The sequence below is a fragment of the Mchenga conophoros genome, linkage group LG15 (assembly GCF_057382185.1).
Source record: "Mchenga conophoros isolate Kocher_MC1m ecotype Shallow Benthic linkage group LG15, M_conophoros_male_GT1.1, whole genome shotgun sequence".
Lineage (NCBI taxonomy): Eukaryota > Metazoa > Chordata > Actinopteri > Cichliformes > Cichlidae > Mchenga > Mchenga conophoros.
Genome location: NC_140540.1, coordinates 25,301,918 through 25,320,371, shown reverse-complemented (window position 1 = coordinate 25,320,371; position 18,454 = coordinate 25,301,918). Strand labels below are relative to the sequence as shown.

At 41.7% G+C, this 18,454-nt stretch overlaps 1 long non-coding RNA gene across 1 annotated transcript; it reads left to right on the top strand.

Moving 5' to 3' along the window:
- Positions 1 to 17,417: 17,417 nt before the first annotated feature.
- On the top strand, positions 17,418 to 17,854 carry LOC146558466 (uncharacterized). The gene is made up of 2 exons (XR_014888727.1): positions 17,418 to 17,604; positions 17,686 to 17,854. It is a non-coding gene; the product is annotated as an uncharacterized LOC146558466 (long non-coding RNA).
- The last annotated feature ends 600 nt before the right edge of the window (positions 17,855 to 18,454 follow it).

The following is an 18,454-nucleotide window of genomic DNA, read 5'->3' as shown; positions in this document are numbered from 1 at the left end:
AACAAAACTTAAATGTTAACAGAAAGCGAGCCGTTTATTAAGGCTGGTGAAAACATTACAAAAGAAAAGGCAGAGGAGAAGCTAAATAATAACCTAAACTGGGAGAGCTAAGATAACATAGAAACCCAAAACATGGACACAAAAACACCGAGAGCACAGAACCTGGAAACATGACACAAAGGACAACAGACGACCTGAGAGTGAATGAACAGAAACACACAGACTAAGGTCGTGTCCAAATTCATGGGCTGCATCCTCCTGAGGCCGCATTTGTAGACCGATTACGTCACAGCGACGCGCCGAAGGCTGTCCAAATTCGTAGACTCCTCCGAAAGCAGCCGACAAATGCGTCCTCCTTTTCCCCGAATTTGAAGGATACGTTGGGTGTGTCCTTTGTGGCCTACCATATCCCAGAATTCATAGCGCAGCCCAGCCAAACTCCAGTTTCCAACAATGGCGGCCGCTACTAAGTTTTAAAATTACTCATACTAATCTTTCTGGGTCACAAAATAAACTTTTAACATATTTTCAGGCGAGAAAGTAGCTGTGGAAACATCAAATATCTGCTCGGTTTATCAAGATATCGCATATTTGCAAAAGTGCTTCGACGTTTTCAGAGGCGTCTGCTACCCACCAGCTCGACAGCTAGCCGGGAGCTCGAGGGTTACTGATGCGGCCAAGAACGGCACAACTCCCGGCACATCATTTTCAGATCACCGCGGACTTTCGCTGCTCGGGTTAAACGTAATATATAATTCACTTAGACAACCTAAAAATGTTATCGTTGGGCTTTTTTCAGTGTTTTGTTTGTTCGTGAGTAAATCGGTTTGGTTGAGATTAAAGTTATTAGATTAGATAAAATAAAACTTTATTAATCCCCCTCCTCCTTGGTTTTTACACAGCTGACTAAACGTCAAACAGAAAACTGATTAAACAGAAGTATGAGACAGTCAAGAATTTACGCCAGTGTCCTGTTATATTTTAGATAGCAAGGAGCAGACGGCTGAGTTTATTAACCCTTTAAGACCTGCCATAGAACCAAGTCCGCTAGAGCTTATATTATATTTTTACATGTTGTAGAGCCATTTTTGGGAGCATTTCAAGTTGCTATACATCAATACAACCACTACAGCCTAAATTTTAATAATATGCATGCATTAAGTGCATAGTAATTACATAAATTGCAAAAAGTGCAATAAACTACAAAAACATTGAAAATCGTTTTTGTTTTTTAACATATATTTCTAGTTAGAGAAATTTAAGAGGCTTATCCCTCAAAACTGGAAATACAAAAAAGTTGCACAAAATAGTTTCCCACCACAGGAAATTTATTTTGAGTGTCTTCATAGTTTTATTTTTGAAATACACCAATTTCTATACACTGCAGGAAAAACGAAAATAAATATTATAGTGCAAATTTGCAAAAAAGCAGCATATGCATCAAAATAAACTATTTCCAGCAGTGCAATATGAGTCCTAAGCATCCCAGAAACAACACAAAGTCATAAAGTCAAACATAACTTTTAAAAACACCAGTATAAGCTCATGAGGCCTTGATGGTAAAAAAAAAAAAAAAAACTACATTTCCGCGAAAATGACGCCACTTCCGGTTTCGGGCAGATCATGGCGGACATGCGATAGCTTGTGCTAATGGACGTAGGAAGTTTTATGAACAGCTGATCGGATCGGCAAAGCGTGTTTCTGGAATATTATGTTTTTGTTGCTGCAAGTGCTTTTTATGCAGTTTTTGCAAAGCTATATGTGGAAGGAAACCGTGACCTAGGACAGGCTGATGGCATAAGATGTAAGTACAACTCCTCCGGTTTCATATGCAAAAAAAAAATTATTGCGCTAGCTCACGTGGTTGCAGTGCTACCGGGATTTAAAAATAGTTACACAAAACGGAGCGTGCCCGCTCTGACCGGTTTTAAAGGGTTAAACTCCACCGAGACAGCGGTGACCCTAATCTGAAGGCTAGACCGTCCAATTTCACGGCCGTTTACTTCCGGCCTACTCGACCTTCTGAGGACCCGGCCCACGTAGACCGCAAAGGCCGGGTCCTCAGGAGGATGCAGCCCATGAATTTGGACACGACCAGCATACACACAAGGGTGATTAGGGGGAAGTGGAAACACATGGGGAAACAGCTGACACTAGTCTGACATAACAGACAAAGGAACCAAAGCTGACTGCACTGACATAGGACACAGACCTTCAAAATAAAACAGGAAACATGAGATGTAGACAAGACAATATAAACCTGACAACATAAGATACGCAGCATGAAACAGGGAGAGGGAAACTTAAATACAGGGGTAGAAAAACACAAAGAGAAGCTAATAAACAAATGAACTTAGCTATTCTAAAGAACTTAAAACATCCAAATAAACTAAAACTCAAAACGGGTCAGTAGGAATGTGACACACAGGCTACGTTCACACTGCAGGCGAAAGCGCATCAAATCCGATTTTTTTGACCCTATGCGACCCATATCCGATCATGGTATGACAGTGTGAACGGCACAAATCCGATATTTTCAAATCCGATCTGGGTCACTTTCGTATGTGGTATTGAATCTGATACATATCCGATGTTTTAGAAAGCGACTGCTGTTTGAACGGTCATGTCGCATTAAATCCGTCTTTTACGTCACTGACACAAGACAGACGCCAATTATCAGCGCCAGAGAAGCGCCCGATAAGACATCGCAAACGCTTCCTGGCCATCCGGTGAAACAGCTGGGAAGACAACGTTGGAGAAACGTGAACATTTTATTTGTACTGTATAATCTGCAGATTCTGACAGAAATCTGCAACTATCCTTTGAAGCACCGCTCCTCTCTAAAACAGCAATAAGGATAATTATGAGGTTATTTACATTATTATGTAAATAACAAAATAACTTAAAGCAAAAATTGGGAAACATGAAGTCTGAAGTCTCTATATTAAGGGCCATCAGTCAAACAATATTGTTTGCTCTGGGTCTAAACAGAGCGTTGTGTGTGACGTCTTCTTTTGCGCATGCGGGCCGCTTTGGGCGTTCACACTAGAGCACGTTTGCTGTCGCATTTTATTTGTGGTGTGAACAGGCAGACAAACAAATCGGATTTGATCAAAAAATTGGAATTGAGCATTAAGACCTGCAGTGTGAACGTAGCCTAACAGACGCTCCCACTTCCCTCCAGGCAAACTAGAAAACCAAGCTGACCTCTATGTTCTCCGCGGCCTTCAGTGTTTTTGTTCTGAGATTTCACCTCTGTGCATTTGTTCTTCTTAGCCCCCGCTTCATTAAATTACCCAGACACTACCATTTATTCTGCCAGATTACTTTTAAATGTGTAATTTCACCTCTTTCCAATTAATAATAATGATGAGGAGGCTTCTGCAGAGCAGCCAAAGACTCGTGTTGATCTGAAACTGAGCACTGCATTATAATGATGTTTCATGCAGGTGAAGCAGGACACCAAAAAACAAGCTTTCATTAATCTCTCTTTATCTGTGCTGAGAAATTAAACAGCTATCTTATTTGTATTCTTTTCTGTTCTTTTTCTCTATTTGTTCCTTTCCGCTTTTTTTTTTTTTTTTTTTTTTTTTTTTTTTTTAACATCTTGCAATAAAGACGTGAACACTGATGAGCCTGTAAAAAGGTGAAATCTCTTCAGCTCATCTCAGTGTTCAGGGACTCACAATGTGAGAAATAAAGCAGCAGCATTTCTTTATGCTGCAGTATTCAGTCAGGAAGAGGGTATCTAAAAGGTTTAGGAACTTAGGAACTGAATCTAAATTAAAAACCCCTAAAAGCCTCACTGAAAAGACCCAATTTTTATTTCATCCAGGGACTGAATTAAGGAAGAAAGTAAATGCCATGAGGCCACAAGCTGTTGTATTCCTCATTTTTCTCCTGCAGCAGTCTTACAATCATTTTCACCCATCATTACAGGTGTATAATACGCTTTGGGCTCTTGTTCACTATGCAGTGGACAGTTTGTACTTGCAGCAGTGATGCTGTTCTGGAAAAATCCTCATTGAAGACTAAATTAGGATTTTTCAAAATTTGAAGTTATTCCTCTTGTAACTTCACCAGTGAAGATGCTGTGTTCTCATTCTGGCTCAGAGTCTCTATGAATGCATCAGAAAGACAGTATTGGTAGCATGTAACCTTGCAGAGGTTACACAGGTAGTCCAAGTCCTCCAGGATGGCACACCTGTGTCTCCCAGTTTTAAGAGCAAGGAAGATATTCCAGGAGACATGCAGTTATTCTAGGAGAGCTACAGAGGGCCGTAGAAGGCCTTAACCCATCAACGGGACCAACACCTGCTCCTTTGTTCAAGGAGTAACAGGATGAGCACTGCCAGAACTTCAAAATGACCTCCAGGAGGCCACTGGTGTGAATGTCTCTTACCAAACAATTAGAAACAGACTACATGAAGATGGCCTGAGAGCATGACGTCCTCTAGTGGGCTCTGTGCCATCTCCCCACTGCCGTGAAGCCCAGATGCAATTTACCATAGAATACCAAAATTGGTAGGTTCACCCTGAGCACTTGTGACAGACGTGAAATGTTTTGGAGAAGGTGTGGAGAACCTCATTATGCCTGTAGCGTTCTTTAGCATGACCAGTTTGGTAATGGGTTAGTGATGTCCTTATGAGGAATATCCATGGAGGGACTTCTAAAAGCTACAATCTCAATGCAGACTTTGACTTTTCCCACAGAACACCAATTAGGAACCACTGCCTTCAAATATACTCTGGTTTATCATCCTTCTGGCTCTAATGGGACCACGATTCCCAAAAGGACATCATATTTAATGTAATAAAACTTGAAACTGGTGACTGAGACCATAAACTCCTCAAGAAAGTGTTTATTGACTTAATGTTGTATCCAGAGGAGTCAGTATGAATGTGGGTTTAAGGGGCCACTTGAGCCTCCTGAAGTGAGAGCAAAAATGAACTTCAACTGTACAGAAAACCGTCTGAGTCGGAGCAGAAAAAGTTTGGCCCAGTCCAAACTAGAGGCCGGGCTAAAACACAAGGCAGCTAATGTGAAGCAAAACATAGATGAAGCACAAAGAGTATTCTGTACGGTGGAGGATGATTAACTGGGTGGAGTTTTTATGATTTTAGCCTTTGTTATTAAGCCACTTGCTTCACATGATAAACTGTTGACTAGGGATGGGTATTGATAAGATTTTCACGATTCCGTTTCCATTTTCGATTCTGTTTAACGATTCGATTCTTTATCGATTCTCTTATCGATTCTTTTTAAAAAGGAGAACACTAAGGTCGAATAGCTTAGAACTTTGTTTTATATCTTCTCTTTGAACAAGACAGAAATTTAGGAGTAACATGGCCTTACAAACCCAACAGTGAGATCTTAAGAGATCCAGCCTACGGCTCTTCAATGGGGTGTCACAGGGTCCCCAGGAAAAAAAATTGCAAATGTAAAATAATAAAATAAATATTCTTCTGTAGCAATAACAAAGTACAACATAAAATATTCTGTAGCAATTACACAAGAATATCCAGTAATGTCCCTGCCTACAATTAAACACATTCACTTACCGAAAATCGGGGGCATCTGCTGTGGCAAATGGGTGCAAGCCTTTTACCACAAACTGAGTCTCTGCTCGGTGACATTCGTCTATCCTGCAGTCTACGCTACCGGTAGACTGCAGCGAGAACTGCCAGCATCTGAGCCAGACTCTGTCTCTCTCATCATGGTCACCTAAATGCACAGTAATGGCAGGTTTTGTAATAAGGCAGATCGTGCTAACATAATATGCACTGTTAGTTGATTATTTACCTGCCGCTTTAACAGGAGAGGACGTGCAAACGTTACCGCTGCTGCTGGGTTGAGATTCACGAGTCCGGAGCGGAATTAAAAACGCAACATTCATTTAAGGTCATCGCGTGTTTTGTGAGCAAATGCTTTTGCATATTCGTCGTGTTTCCTCCCTTAAATGAAATATCTACTTTGCAAGTATTGCGAGTTGCCCTGTTGTCATCCGTTCTCGATACCCATCCCTACTGTTAACATGTAAATAAAGGTTTTTATTGGTTTATTTTTAGTGTGTGTACACTCACAGACTCTAAACCTAATCAGAACTGTGTGATTGACATTTTGGGCGAACCACCACCAAAGAAACAACCACTGGCTGTCCAAACTGGTCCCAGAAATGAAAGCCCATATCTGAGTGCTGAAAGCAGACCAAAATCAATCTTCAGCTGCTGTCACTAACCCACACAACCTTTTGGCTTCATGAAATCAAACACAATGGAGGATTCCCAACCTCATTACAAATGCTCTGGTCTCCTCTCAGCCAGAACCCTCTGCACAGAGATGAAGCCACAGTGACAAGGGAATCCAAAAACCCAAGCCATGACGAGAAGGGCGAATGCAGCACACTTACCCTCTCTGCATTCACCAGTTTGTCTCAGTAAGGAATAAATATATATATACACATCCTCTCTGTATACTTTCATGTAAGTTTGTTTGTTTACATTTCCAGTAAATGTACATTGTAACGGTGGACCCAAGAAATACCAGCCGGAGCGACTTTTGACAGTGCAGAACTTTTTATTAAGCTCGGGTTGTAGTGGACACATATACTCCGCGCTCTCTTTCTCCGCTGTCACGTTCCGTCTCCGTCTGTCACTGCCAACACATAAAAGAGACACAATCACTGTCAGATCCCAGCACACCTGTTCACCCCGCCCCTGCGCCGCCCCGGGAGCTCACTGCGTCACGCCTCCTCTGCAGCTGGCCAAGGACCACACCCACGCCACATACATTTTCAATGATCTCATTTCCTCCTCAAAGCTGATCATCTCTTCAGCTGAACATCAGAAAAACAAAAATCGAACTTATATAATACATCCATCCATCCATTCGCTTCCGCTTATCCTTATCCTTTTCCAGCTGTCATAGGGTGAGAGGCGGGGTACACCCTGGACAGGTTGCCAGTCTGTCGCAGGGCTAACATACAGAGACAGACAACTATTCGTGCTCACATTCACTCCCACATTCACACCTATTGGGCAATTTGGATTAATCAATTAACCTATCCCCACAAACTGCATGTCTTTGGACGGTGGGAGGAAGCCGGAGTACCCGGAGGGAACCCACACAAACACGGGGAGAACATGAAGAGATGAACAGAATTTATAAAGAAAAATCAATTTAAATAAGACCAATAAATACATACAGATTTTTTTTAAATAATGAAACATCTCATTTAGATCTTTTTACCTTTTTATACCTAACTGGGAAAAAGTTTTGTCTTATATTTGTTCAGATGTAACCAGGGATTTTGGGGGTATTTGGGATGAAATACAAAAACTGATGACCCAAAAGTTGATTCTGTTCTTCTGGATGTAGCGTTTTCAGGGGGAGAAACGTTTTGTCCCTCATCCAAGTGACTTTTTCAGTCTCAGCTGACTGCAGGTTTCCCCAATCTTATAAACAGTACCTCTCAGCCCATTGTTCCTTTAGTGGTGCTAGTTTCAGTCATTATGCGAATGTACTGTTTACTGTTTATACAGCTAAATCTTCACTTGAAAATGTCTTAAAAATATTGACTTCAGTATCTTCAGTGACATCATCCCAGACAATCTTATAGCCAAGCCGGTAAACTTGGACTAAACTTGGAACCTCACCCTAAACACAAAGAAAACCAAGGAAGTGACATGGAGTTCCATAAAACAAGAACTGATCCCCCTCCCCTATCCATAAAAGGTGACTATGTGGAGAGGGTGTCCTCCTTTAAGTTCCCCGGCACCCACATATCTGAGGACCTATCTTGGTCCACAAATACATCAGCCCTTGTGAAGAAGGCCCAGCAGCGCTTGAGGGTTCTGAGATGGCTGCAGACTGACCTACTCGCGTCCTTCTACCGTGCCACAAACGAGAGTGTGCTGGTGCACGCCATCCCTACAGAGGGTCATCAGAACTGCAGAGGAGGTGATCGGCTGTCCGCTCTCCTCCCTGGACTTAATTGCCAGCTCGAGATGTCTCTCGAGAGCCAGGGCAATTATAAAAGACCACCTCCACCTTAACCATCACCTCTTCAACATCCTGCCCTCTGGATAAAGTTTCAAATCAATCAGGTGCAAAAGCAATAGACTAAAAAACAGCTTCTTCCTGTGGGCTGTCAGAACTCTTAATGCAAACTAAGAGTGTGAACAGACTTCTCCCATACAACCACTCGGACGCTGCTATTGATTAACTATGTTGCTGCCATCCCATGTCCAATAGCTCAGTCTTTCCTTGTTCCTTGTTCTGTGTAATATTTTGGTCTCAATGAAATTACCATCCCCACCCTAAATGACCATAGCTCCTCCACCCTTATTTATTTATTTATTATATATCTGCCCTTGTATAAAGCCCCAATGTTTCTGTTTCAATGTTTCTACTCATACACCATGTATATAGTTTACTCACATATTCGTGCTCACATTCACTCCCACATACATGTATATTGCTTTTTTCTTGTTGCATATTGTTTTTTTTACTTTTGCACCTTTGTGGTCCAGCTACCCAATTTCGCTGTGCAAGAAACTGCACAATGACAATAAAAGCTCTAAAGTCAAAGCCTAAAGTCAAAAGTTTATTTTGTGAACCAGAAAGAGTAATAAGACTAATGTTAAAACTGGAATTGGCTGGGCCGCGATATGAATTCTGGGATAGGTTGGGCCACAAAGGATACACCCGACCCATTGTTCAAATCTGGGGAAAAGCAGGATGCATTTGTCGGCAGCATTTGGCGGAGTCTATAAATTTGGACAGCCTTCATCGTGTCGCTGTGACATAATTGGACTACAAATGTGCAGCTGTCTATTGTAATTTGAGTCTACTAAAATAAAAATAAAAGTGTTCTAACATCTCACCTGTTTTTTTTTATTAAAGCATACATGTATACTATTTTTATTGATAGAGAGATTAAGCTTGTGTTTCAGTCATTTAGTGACTGTGCTTAACTGTATGAAGCTTATTAGACATTATAAAACAGATGATATGTAATTTTGCCAAAGTGCTTAAGATACTTAGATCTTAAGTATCTTAAGCACCCCCCCCCCCCCCTTCATCACTGAAATGTCAAAAAATAGCCAACAATGTCACCTCTTGTACTGTTGGCAAATATCCTGGGAGTCCAAAAATATTCAACTTCATTTTGTTATTTATGAGAAAGAAAAGCATAAAATCCAATTTGAGCAGCTGGCAAGTAGAATACTTTACATCGTGGAAGAAATCTTGGATGATGTGGTTTATCTGTAACATCCCTGAACATAAAAATCACCTTGAGCTTTGATCAAATGTAACTATAACGCTTTGCTCTCAGGCAAAGTCTTTCTATGTAGCACTGGTCAAAAACTACTTTCACTTGTTCCATGTGGGAATTTTCTTGCAAGTATTCCAGTACAACCTTCTCCTCTGCAACCTTTTCTAGCTCCTTGTGAGGGATGCCAAGTGTTATAAGATGGTGTATGCCATGGCCTCCCAGCTGGGCATGCCTGGAATCGTCCAACCTAACCAGATACGTGAATCACCTCATCTGGCTCCTTTCAACATGACTCTACTTTGATCTCGTTCTGTTGTCTGAGCTCCTCCTCTGTAAGGCTGAACCGAGCCATCCTATAGAGGAAACTGATTGATGAGGAAACTTGTTACCCAGATCTTATGACCACATGAGGTTAGGAGGTAGATGGTCAAGTACAACACTGACACTGCAAACCAAACCACATCCTCTGCAAAAAGCAGGGATACTAATCTCAGGATCAAAGACAGGCATCAACCCAGGGAAAGCCCAGTGGCCTCCTCTTTGTCTTCTTTAAACGTGAAGAGAGAAAACCGTCTTGATAAAAGTCAAAAACTGTGAGTGAGGTCAGTGATATTCACTGAAGCAACAAATCTCACTCCATATAAATTAATTCATATCAAAGGGACAGATTTTTCTTTCACATTCACCACAATTTTTTTTACATTTCAGCTGCTTCATTATAAAACCTTTTCCTTCTCTGCTGGCCTTTAAAAATACTTTTCACATCCAGTAATTTAGAGCTTCCCTCAACTCGGGCTGCTGGATGTGGGAACATTTTTCTGCTCCCACGAATGACTTTCCTCTCAATTGTCAACTTTTCAGGAGCCGAGATGAACATCTTCACGCACCGACCGACAGTAAGCAGTTTAAAGCTCGCTCGCTGACTTTCATATCAGAAACAAAAATTACAACAAAAGATTTCCAGAGTGTGACAATGACAGAGGTGTTTCATCAACCTCCCAAAACTTGAAGTGAATAAAAATCTCCCAGAAAAAGCAGGAAGACAGTGAGAGTACGTCCTTACTTCATTACACCAGCAGTCACTAAAGGTTTGTGTCCATCAGAGGCGGAGCCAGACATTTGAAACACCCGGAGCTTAGCCCTAAAGGGTGGTATGCATGTGGGATTTTTTTTGGGGGGGGGGGTTAGAAATGACTGAAAGATTAATTGCCTCTGTTTTGACTTTTGTTCAAAAAGAATGGCTTCATATAGGGAAAAATATATACCACATGTGCAGAGCACCTTAAGCTAGTTTTTTAATTAAGCAGCAAGGCAGAACAAGGTCAGGGCTGTATCAAGACACACGGACTAAACCCCAATTCAACCAGACCCAGAACTGATCCGGAATTAAAACAGGACACAACAGTTCAAAATCAGGACTACTTAGGATTTAACCAAGACAGAACCAGAATCAGAACTAAATGATAGTAGCACTAAAAATCATCATAGACCTGCACTACACTTATTTTTTAATTCTACCAAAGTCCACTATTTAGATTGAGAAAAGTTTATATTATTATTTAGCCTTGTTGTGCAAACAAGCCTGCATAACTTAATAAATGTAGAATTTGAAAAATAACAAACCTAAAAAGAAACACTAGGTACGAGATACATGAGGACCTATGATACGGTGATACTTTTGGTAAACAACCATTTGACTAACATGTGTGTCGTACCTGCTCTTGTTCATCTCTGTTCTGTCCTCATTCTCCATCTCCCTCTCTGTTCCTCTCTCTCCCTCTCTGTTCCTCTCTCTCCCTCTTTGTGCTGACAATCATCAAACATACAGTGGAAACCAGATATTTACATACTCTTCAGTTCAAAACACAAACACTTTTTTAATTGTAACATCAAATCAGACTAAATGTTTATTTTTTTTAGATTGATAAATATAAAAACATATTTGTTAACTTTAAGAGCAAAGAGAGAAACTATCTGTTTTCTTAATTGCAAATGGCACCAAATTGTATTCAAAACTGAGCCACACTTATGGAGCTCCACAGTTCTGTTCCTGGTGTTTTGGTTGACATCTCTTGATGTTCCCATGGCAAAGAAACAGGCTCTGTGTTTTGCCTTATATGCATCCACAGCTGTGCCACCAATTTACTCACATGGACTCTACGAACCTATCAGAAGCTTCTTCAGCTCAGAATGGAATCGTCTGCAGTTTTCTTATTAATTAACAATAAACTTAGTGTATATGTGCTCCTACATTTGATGAAAGTGATAATAAATAGACAGCTCTGTCTCTCTTTATTCTGACATTTAACTAATTCAAAAGATATTTCAATATTTATTTATCCAAAACAAGTTTACTCTAAATTGATGTTGTACAGTAAAAAAAAATTTCTTGTGTTTTCCACAAAGTGTATGTAAATATCTGGTTTAAACTGTGAATATACTGCTGTGTATTGAAATTCCTCTTGTTTTGCATAGAAATATACTGAACAACATACAAAGCATAATATATAAAATACTACCAGAGTTTTTTCTTTGAAAGAAGCCCCTTATGTCCATTCTTGTATATCAGTACATTACTGAAACCGATTTATTTAGCCGTGGAGGGTAACAACTGAAAATATGAAATAAACACACAAGCTGAGACTCTTTAAAGTTGTTCGGCTTTTCATTTCGCCATTTGTTGATTCACTTGAAGAGCAAGTAATGTAATATGGGTCAAGTGATCAGTTTGATATCAATCTTTCTTGATACATACTTATGTATGAATTCTGGTTGTGTTTACTGACCTCGAACTGATTTTATATGGTACACAGCGCTCAAAAATCGGTCAAAAATGTTTTAGTACAACAAGTTAGAAGTTAGCAGGAAGTTAGCTCGCTATAGTTTCCAACTAAACATGATATACCAAGTTCTGACTGAGAGAGTTCTGAAAAAATTAAAACGTACTGTTTTGCAATCACTTCCAACATAAATGAAGACAGAAAACTAAACAGCAGTGACATTTGTAGGGTTATTGAAGTTGGTCTTGCAGGTATGATGTGCTACGTGATCTCTAGCAACACAGATATGTTAGCATAACATAAACACATTGAAGTTGGAGGATGAACGCTAACTTTTTTCCCACTCGATAAAGTTTAACGTGAGGGTTCCCCAATAGTTATAGGCAAATGCAATCGCATGGAATTATAGAAGTATGGAAGTGGAGGAAGCATGAACTAACTGAACTCAAAATGCATAAAGAATATAACCAGCAAAAATAATAAAACAAAAATTCTGTAATAATACATGAGAAAATAATAAATAGAACTAGAAAGATCAAAACTCAAAAACACTGGTTTAAACACCCAGGACCAGGAATACCAGCCAGTAGGGAAACGACAGAGAAAGAATTGGGACTACATGCTTAGGTGTAACAGAGCAAGGGGATGTTTCATAGAAAGAAAGCCTAAAAACCAAAACAAACAGACAAAATAAAAAGTACAAACTTTACAAACCTGAGTCATGCAGCTAAGTGGAAAATACTGAAGCAGATGTGATATATTACTCGCCTCTGCCAGTGCGCCCCAGGGTGGCTGTGGCTACAATGTAGCTTGCCATCACCAGTGTGTGAATGTGTGAGTGAATGGGTGGATGACTGGATATGTAAAGCGCTTTGGGGTCCTTAGGGACTAGTAAAGCGCTATATAAATACAGGCCATTTACCATTAGTTTTAGTTTCCTGGTGGATTTATTGAACTTTATAAAGAGACAGATGGCATTACTGAGATACATAATCTTCTTATATTATTACCAATATTGATTGCAATTGATGACCGAAAGGAAGACTGTAATAAAAATATTTTATTATCAGAGAGCAACAGGAAAATCAGAGACTTCACTAAAGTACGAGAACGTACAGTCAGTACTTTAACTATGTGGGAGCACTTGTGCTTACAGGTGTAGCCAGCCCTAAAAAGGCTGATTTGTGAGCCAGAAAAACCCTGCTGAGATGCATTCGCTTTCTATTATCAGTCCCTTACTATCTTAATATAGTCTATGAAACATGAAAAGTTGTCATGCAAACTTCCTGCAGTCTGAGTAGACATTTTTATTTGGTTTAATATTCAGCTCAGTTCAATTTGATGTAAATAGCACCAAATCACAACAGCAGTCCTACAGACCCTGCAGTAATACAATACATCTCTCCATCTCTGCAGAACTCTCATATTTCATAGGCTACAGTTGTTTCAGAAGGGCGATCGTGGCTCAAGAGTTGGCAGTTCGTCTTATAATCGGAAGGTTGCCAGTTCGAGCCCCAGCTTGGACAGTTTCGGTCGTTGTGTCCTTGGGCAAAACACTTCACCTACCGCCTACTGGTGTTGGCCAGAGGAGCCGATGGCGCGATATGGCAGCCTCACTTCTGTCAGTCTGCCCCAGGGCAGCTGTGGCCACAACTGTAGCTTGCGTCCACCAGTGTGTGAATGTGAGAGTGAATGAATAGTGGAATTGTACAGCGCTTTGAGGTTCTCGAAAAGCGCTATATTAACGCAACCCATTATTATTATTCAGACCCCATCAGGTTCTGCACTGTTCCTAAGCATGTACTTTTAATATTACATAAAAAATGGCATTTTCCCCCATGCATCCCAAGTTTAATAACCCACAGAGGTGTTTTTATAGACCCTGTGCTGTTTGGTGAGATTCGTCCCGTTTGCTTTGTTTATTGCTGAACCTGACTGCAGACTCGCTGTGGCACACTCAAGGGGCTGGAGACACTCTGTGTATCAAAGGGTTCACATTTTGGACTGCATTAAAGCAAAAACACTCTCTGCAGACCTCCACAATAAAACTGTGGTGAGTCATTGATCAGGTTAAGGGTCTGAAACCATTTCTAAGGCTCAGAGCGTTCCCAGCAGCACAGTGACCTTAATAACAGTGAGATGGAAGAAGTTTAAAACTCTCAACCATGAGAGGTGACTGAGAAGCCAAATGGATAGAGCTCCAGAGCCTATACCAGCTTTCTAAAAACACATTTCACTTTGTCTTTATTGGTTACTGAATTTAGATTAGTGAGTAAAAATATCTGTTTTAGTCATTTTAAAGCTGTTCTTTGAAGTCGTCCTTTCTCACATATAGCAGTGTCAGATATGCTGTCATTACCGGAAATACTCTGTGTTGTTCAAACAGCAAAATAAAAGAGGAAAACAGAGACATGAAGACAGACAGGTATACAAACACAGTCAGGTGAACACCAGAGGTCCTGGCAGAGAGTAAAGGCTCAAAGGAAGAAAAACCCAAAATAACAGAAATAACCTAAAAACCATAACTTTATAAGTTGTAAAATATTTGACACTTACACACACACACACACTGATTTCTGAACTATCTGCCGAGTAAACAGTCCTCACTCTCCGTATTTACCCTCTGCACAGCGAGTTTTCATCAGACTGCTGATCTGTCGGGTTAATGCAGTCTGTGTTTCTGGCCCACGCCAAGTGTGCAGATAAGACCCAGAGGGCAATTTATTGTCAAGTTAATCACTTTAAACGGTAAATATGCAGCGTATAAATGGCAAATTATGTGCTAATGATGGAGCGCGCCAACTCAATTACATCTTAATTGGGTTGATGTAACAACTCTCAGCATTTTCCAGTATTAGGTATTCATCAACAACTTAGTGCAGCCGCCAAGTGATATTTACTGTGCATCTCTCAGTTTGGATCAGATGTCAAGTGTTCATATGGAAGCTGTCGAGATGAATGCTTGGTGGTTATTATGCACATTTTTCATACCAGCCAGATTTGATTCCACAATTTGCTTTTTCTTTTTTTTTTTGGTGGGGGGGTATATTGAATAAATAATTTTTGTAGATGACATCACCTATGACATCAGTATTGGTGTGTTAGCCTCTACCAGTTTGTTTTTTCTGGAGCCTGAAGTTGCTTTTTATGGATTGTTTACCGTTCAAGTGCACTGCACAGACATGGCTAATTAATGCTCAGTAATGGATTAATTGAATCAAGACTAAAGCACTAAGTTGTTGGACAGTGGGTTCTTCACTGCATTTTATGAGCCAGAAAATGTAAGAAACAGTGAAAAGGTCCAGTTTACTCACCTGAAACGGGGCTGGGTCAGCAGCAGCCTAACCAAAGAAGCTTCTCCCTGGGAACCTCCTCCAACTTGTCTTGGGGAACACCAAGGCCTCTCCAGGCCAGCCGAGAGATACAATCTCTCCAGCATGTCCTGGGTCTGCCTCGGAGCCTCCTTCCGGTGGGACATGCCTGGAACACCTCACCAAGGAGGCACCCTGGAGGCATCCTTGTCAGATGCCCGAACCACCTCAGCTGGCTCTCTAAGGGAGAGGCCAGCCACCCTTCAGAGGAAGCTCATTTCCGCCACTTGTATCCACAATCCTGTTCTTTCAGTCACTACCGACAGCTCGTGACCATAGGTGAGGGTAGCAACGTAGATCGATCAGTGAATTGAGAGCTTCACTTTTACGCTCACCTCTCTCTCTCTCAATCTGTCTGCTGATCTCTCACTCCCTCTCACTTCACTTCTGAACAACATCCAGAGATACTTAAACTCCTCCACTTGGGGCAGTAACTCGTCCCTGACCCAGAGTGGGCACTCCAGCTTTTTCCAGCTGAGGATCACCTCAGATTTGGAGGTGCTGAACCCCACCCCTTCACACTCTCCTCCAAACTGTTTCAACAACACGGAGTCCAGAACCCACCGGGAACAAGTCCAGCTTATTACCAGCTATAACTCCCATACACCCTAAAGTATCCTTGAGAGGGTAAAGAGCTGGACCAGTGTCCTGCAACTGGGACGAAAACCATATTGTTCCTCCTGTCTCTGAGGTTCGACAAAGGGACTGACTCTCCTTTCCAGCACACTTGCATAGACTTAATTCATGTTTTACAGAAATTTTAGATGCTTTACACTTCAGACTGGTTGTAAAAGTTCTCCAGCAGCTTGCAGGGAGACATGAACCAGTAATAAATAATGAACCCCCAAGGAAATCATTCTTTTCAAAGCCACTACACTACACTGTCATTTTTACCTTTGAGATGCACATATCCAATAATTTACACATATTTGAATTTTGGTGCTGCTTTAGGTTTTTGTCTTTCTATGTTTGCAAATGTTTCTAAACAAAACACTCCAAAAAAGCCTCTCGTTCATGCTCGCTCTCAGTCTCCCGCCTGGTGTTAAACCTGTCGAAATGCCTTTTTTGCACTTACAGTAACATAATGTGTTGTTGTCACATCAATTTATGTTATTTTCCATCTCCTATTGCTTTCTGCTCCACTTCATGTGTGAGGATACATTTAAAGGATTCCCACTCTCTTCCTCACAGTGAGGAATACAGCTGGTCTCAGATCAGTGCTTACTATCAGCAGGTAACCTATTGTATTGGAGCTGGAATAAGTTAGATTCTTGGATCTTTGCTCTAAATTCCACTTGACCTGCTCAGCTGTTCAAATCTTAGCAGCTTTAATGTAAATGACACACATTTGTGTGGTGTCTGGGAAAGAGCCAGTCTCAGCAGAGGAAACATGAGCCACTGCTGTAACAGATGAGCTCACTGAAGTCCTCTTCACTTCTTGTAAAAACTCAGAGGTGTTGTAGCAGCAGGCTTCGCTAACACGAGTTTAACTCCTGGGAAAAAGTAACAATGCTGATTCTCCTTCCCCTCCAAGGTCACGGAGAGACAGGAGTCATCAAACAGCTTAATCTTCTGCATCTCATGAAGGTTGTTTTAATTGGGTTTGTTGGCGATACAAAGTTCAGTGACTCACAAAGTGCAGTGACAGCAGGACTCAATGCACGATGCTTCAAACTGTATACAAATGAGTCTGTCCTTCCGGCTGTCTGTCAGAGCTGTGTTTGATCAGGCTTTATGAAATTATGCAACATCACAGGATGTGAGCTGGATAGCAGACAGTATGCATGCGAAATCCAGTAATTAGAGAAAGAGAGAGAGAGACGCTGTTTCCTGAATCTTTTGTTCTTCTGTCACGGACCCGGCTCTGGGGACTCGGGGTCCGTGGGCAGTGGGGACTGTGACTATTATTGTTATTGTTATTATTATTATTATTTGGTGTGTTGTCTGCACTGCCCCTATGCACATCTGTATGTAGGCAGGTATGTGTGTGTGTTTTGCCTTTCTGCTGTGGCCAAGTTACAGGCACCTTCAGCCCTGGGGGCGTGGTCTAACTTGAGGGCTGGCCACACCCGAAGTCCTGGCCGCACACCTGCTCCTCATCTGGGCTCGTCGGGGGAGCTATTTAGATGAGCGATGGAGCTTCCACCGACGCTGGATTATTGCGTTTGACTACACGTCAGTCTTCAAACAAGTCAAGTGTGAGTTTATGCCTGCTGGGATAAGTGTTAATGGCTGCCTCTATTGTTTTCCCCTCAGGAGGAGTGTGGGACGAGAAGGAGCAGTGAGCACGGGGAGTGCAGGGACACTGGGGCAGAGAGCACTACACGGGGACTTTTGGGAAGAAGACACTACACGGGAGTCTGGGAAACTGGGGATTTATTGTTGTTTACTTCACCACCTTGTAAATAAACACTGTTGCACTGAAGAGTCCGGCGTTTGGGTCCTATTTCCCCATCTCCCCACGGTCTGCCAGCCAGACCGTGACAGAATAATCCAGCCATTATGGGCCCAGCGGACTCAAGGACTGTCTCACAGGAGGAATTGCTCGCCCAGCTCTGGAAATACTCTCGGAGCATTATCCAGGCGGCGGATCCACATCAGAGACACATGCAGGTCGTATTTTTTGATGCCTTCCTGTCTTCAACCACCTGTTCCATGAGCTTTCTGGACATTGCAAAACTAATTCAAATTGTAACTGTGTTGAGGGCTAGCTCTAGCTTTGAACTGTTTGGTTTAGGCTGTCCGGGCAAGGAGGATGCGGCTGCCTCCCTGGCAGCCCTCGCTGCCTGGTTTTTTCTTAATAGGCGGAAGGTTTTCCCACCGCCGCTTGCTGCTCACCTATTGGACCCTCCACTGCAAGGAGGACGGCGCCCTACTCCATCTCCTCTCACTTCTTCAATGGCCTCTGTGTCAGCAGACCAAAGACCGGCAGTGCTGGTCACCACAGTGAGTAGACCGGACCCTGTCATTTTAACAAATCCAGTCACAGATGAACAGGGGACAGGTTCCTTTGCCCCGTCAACAC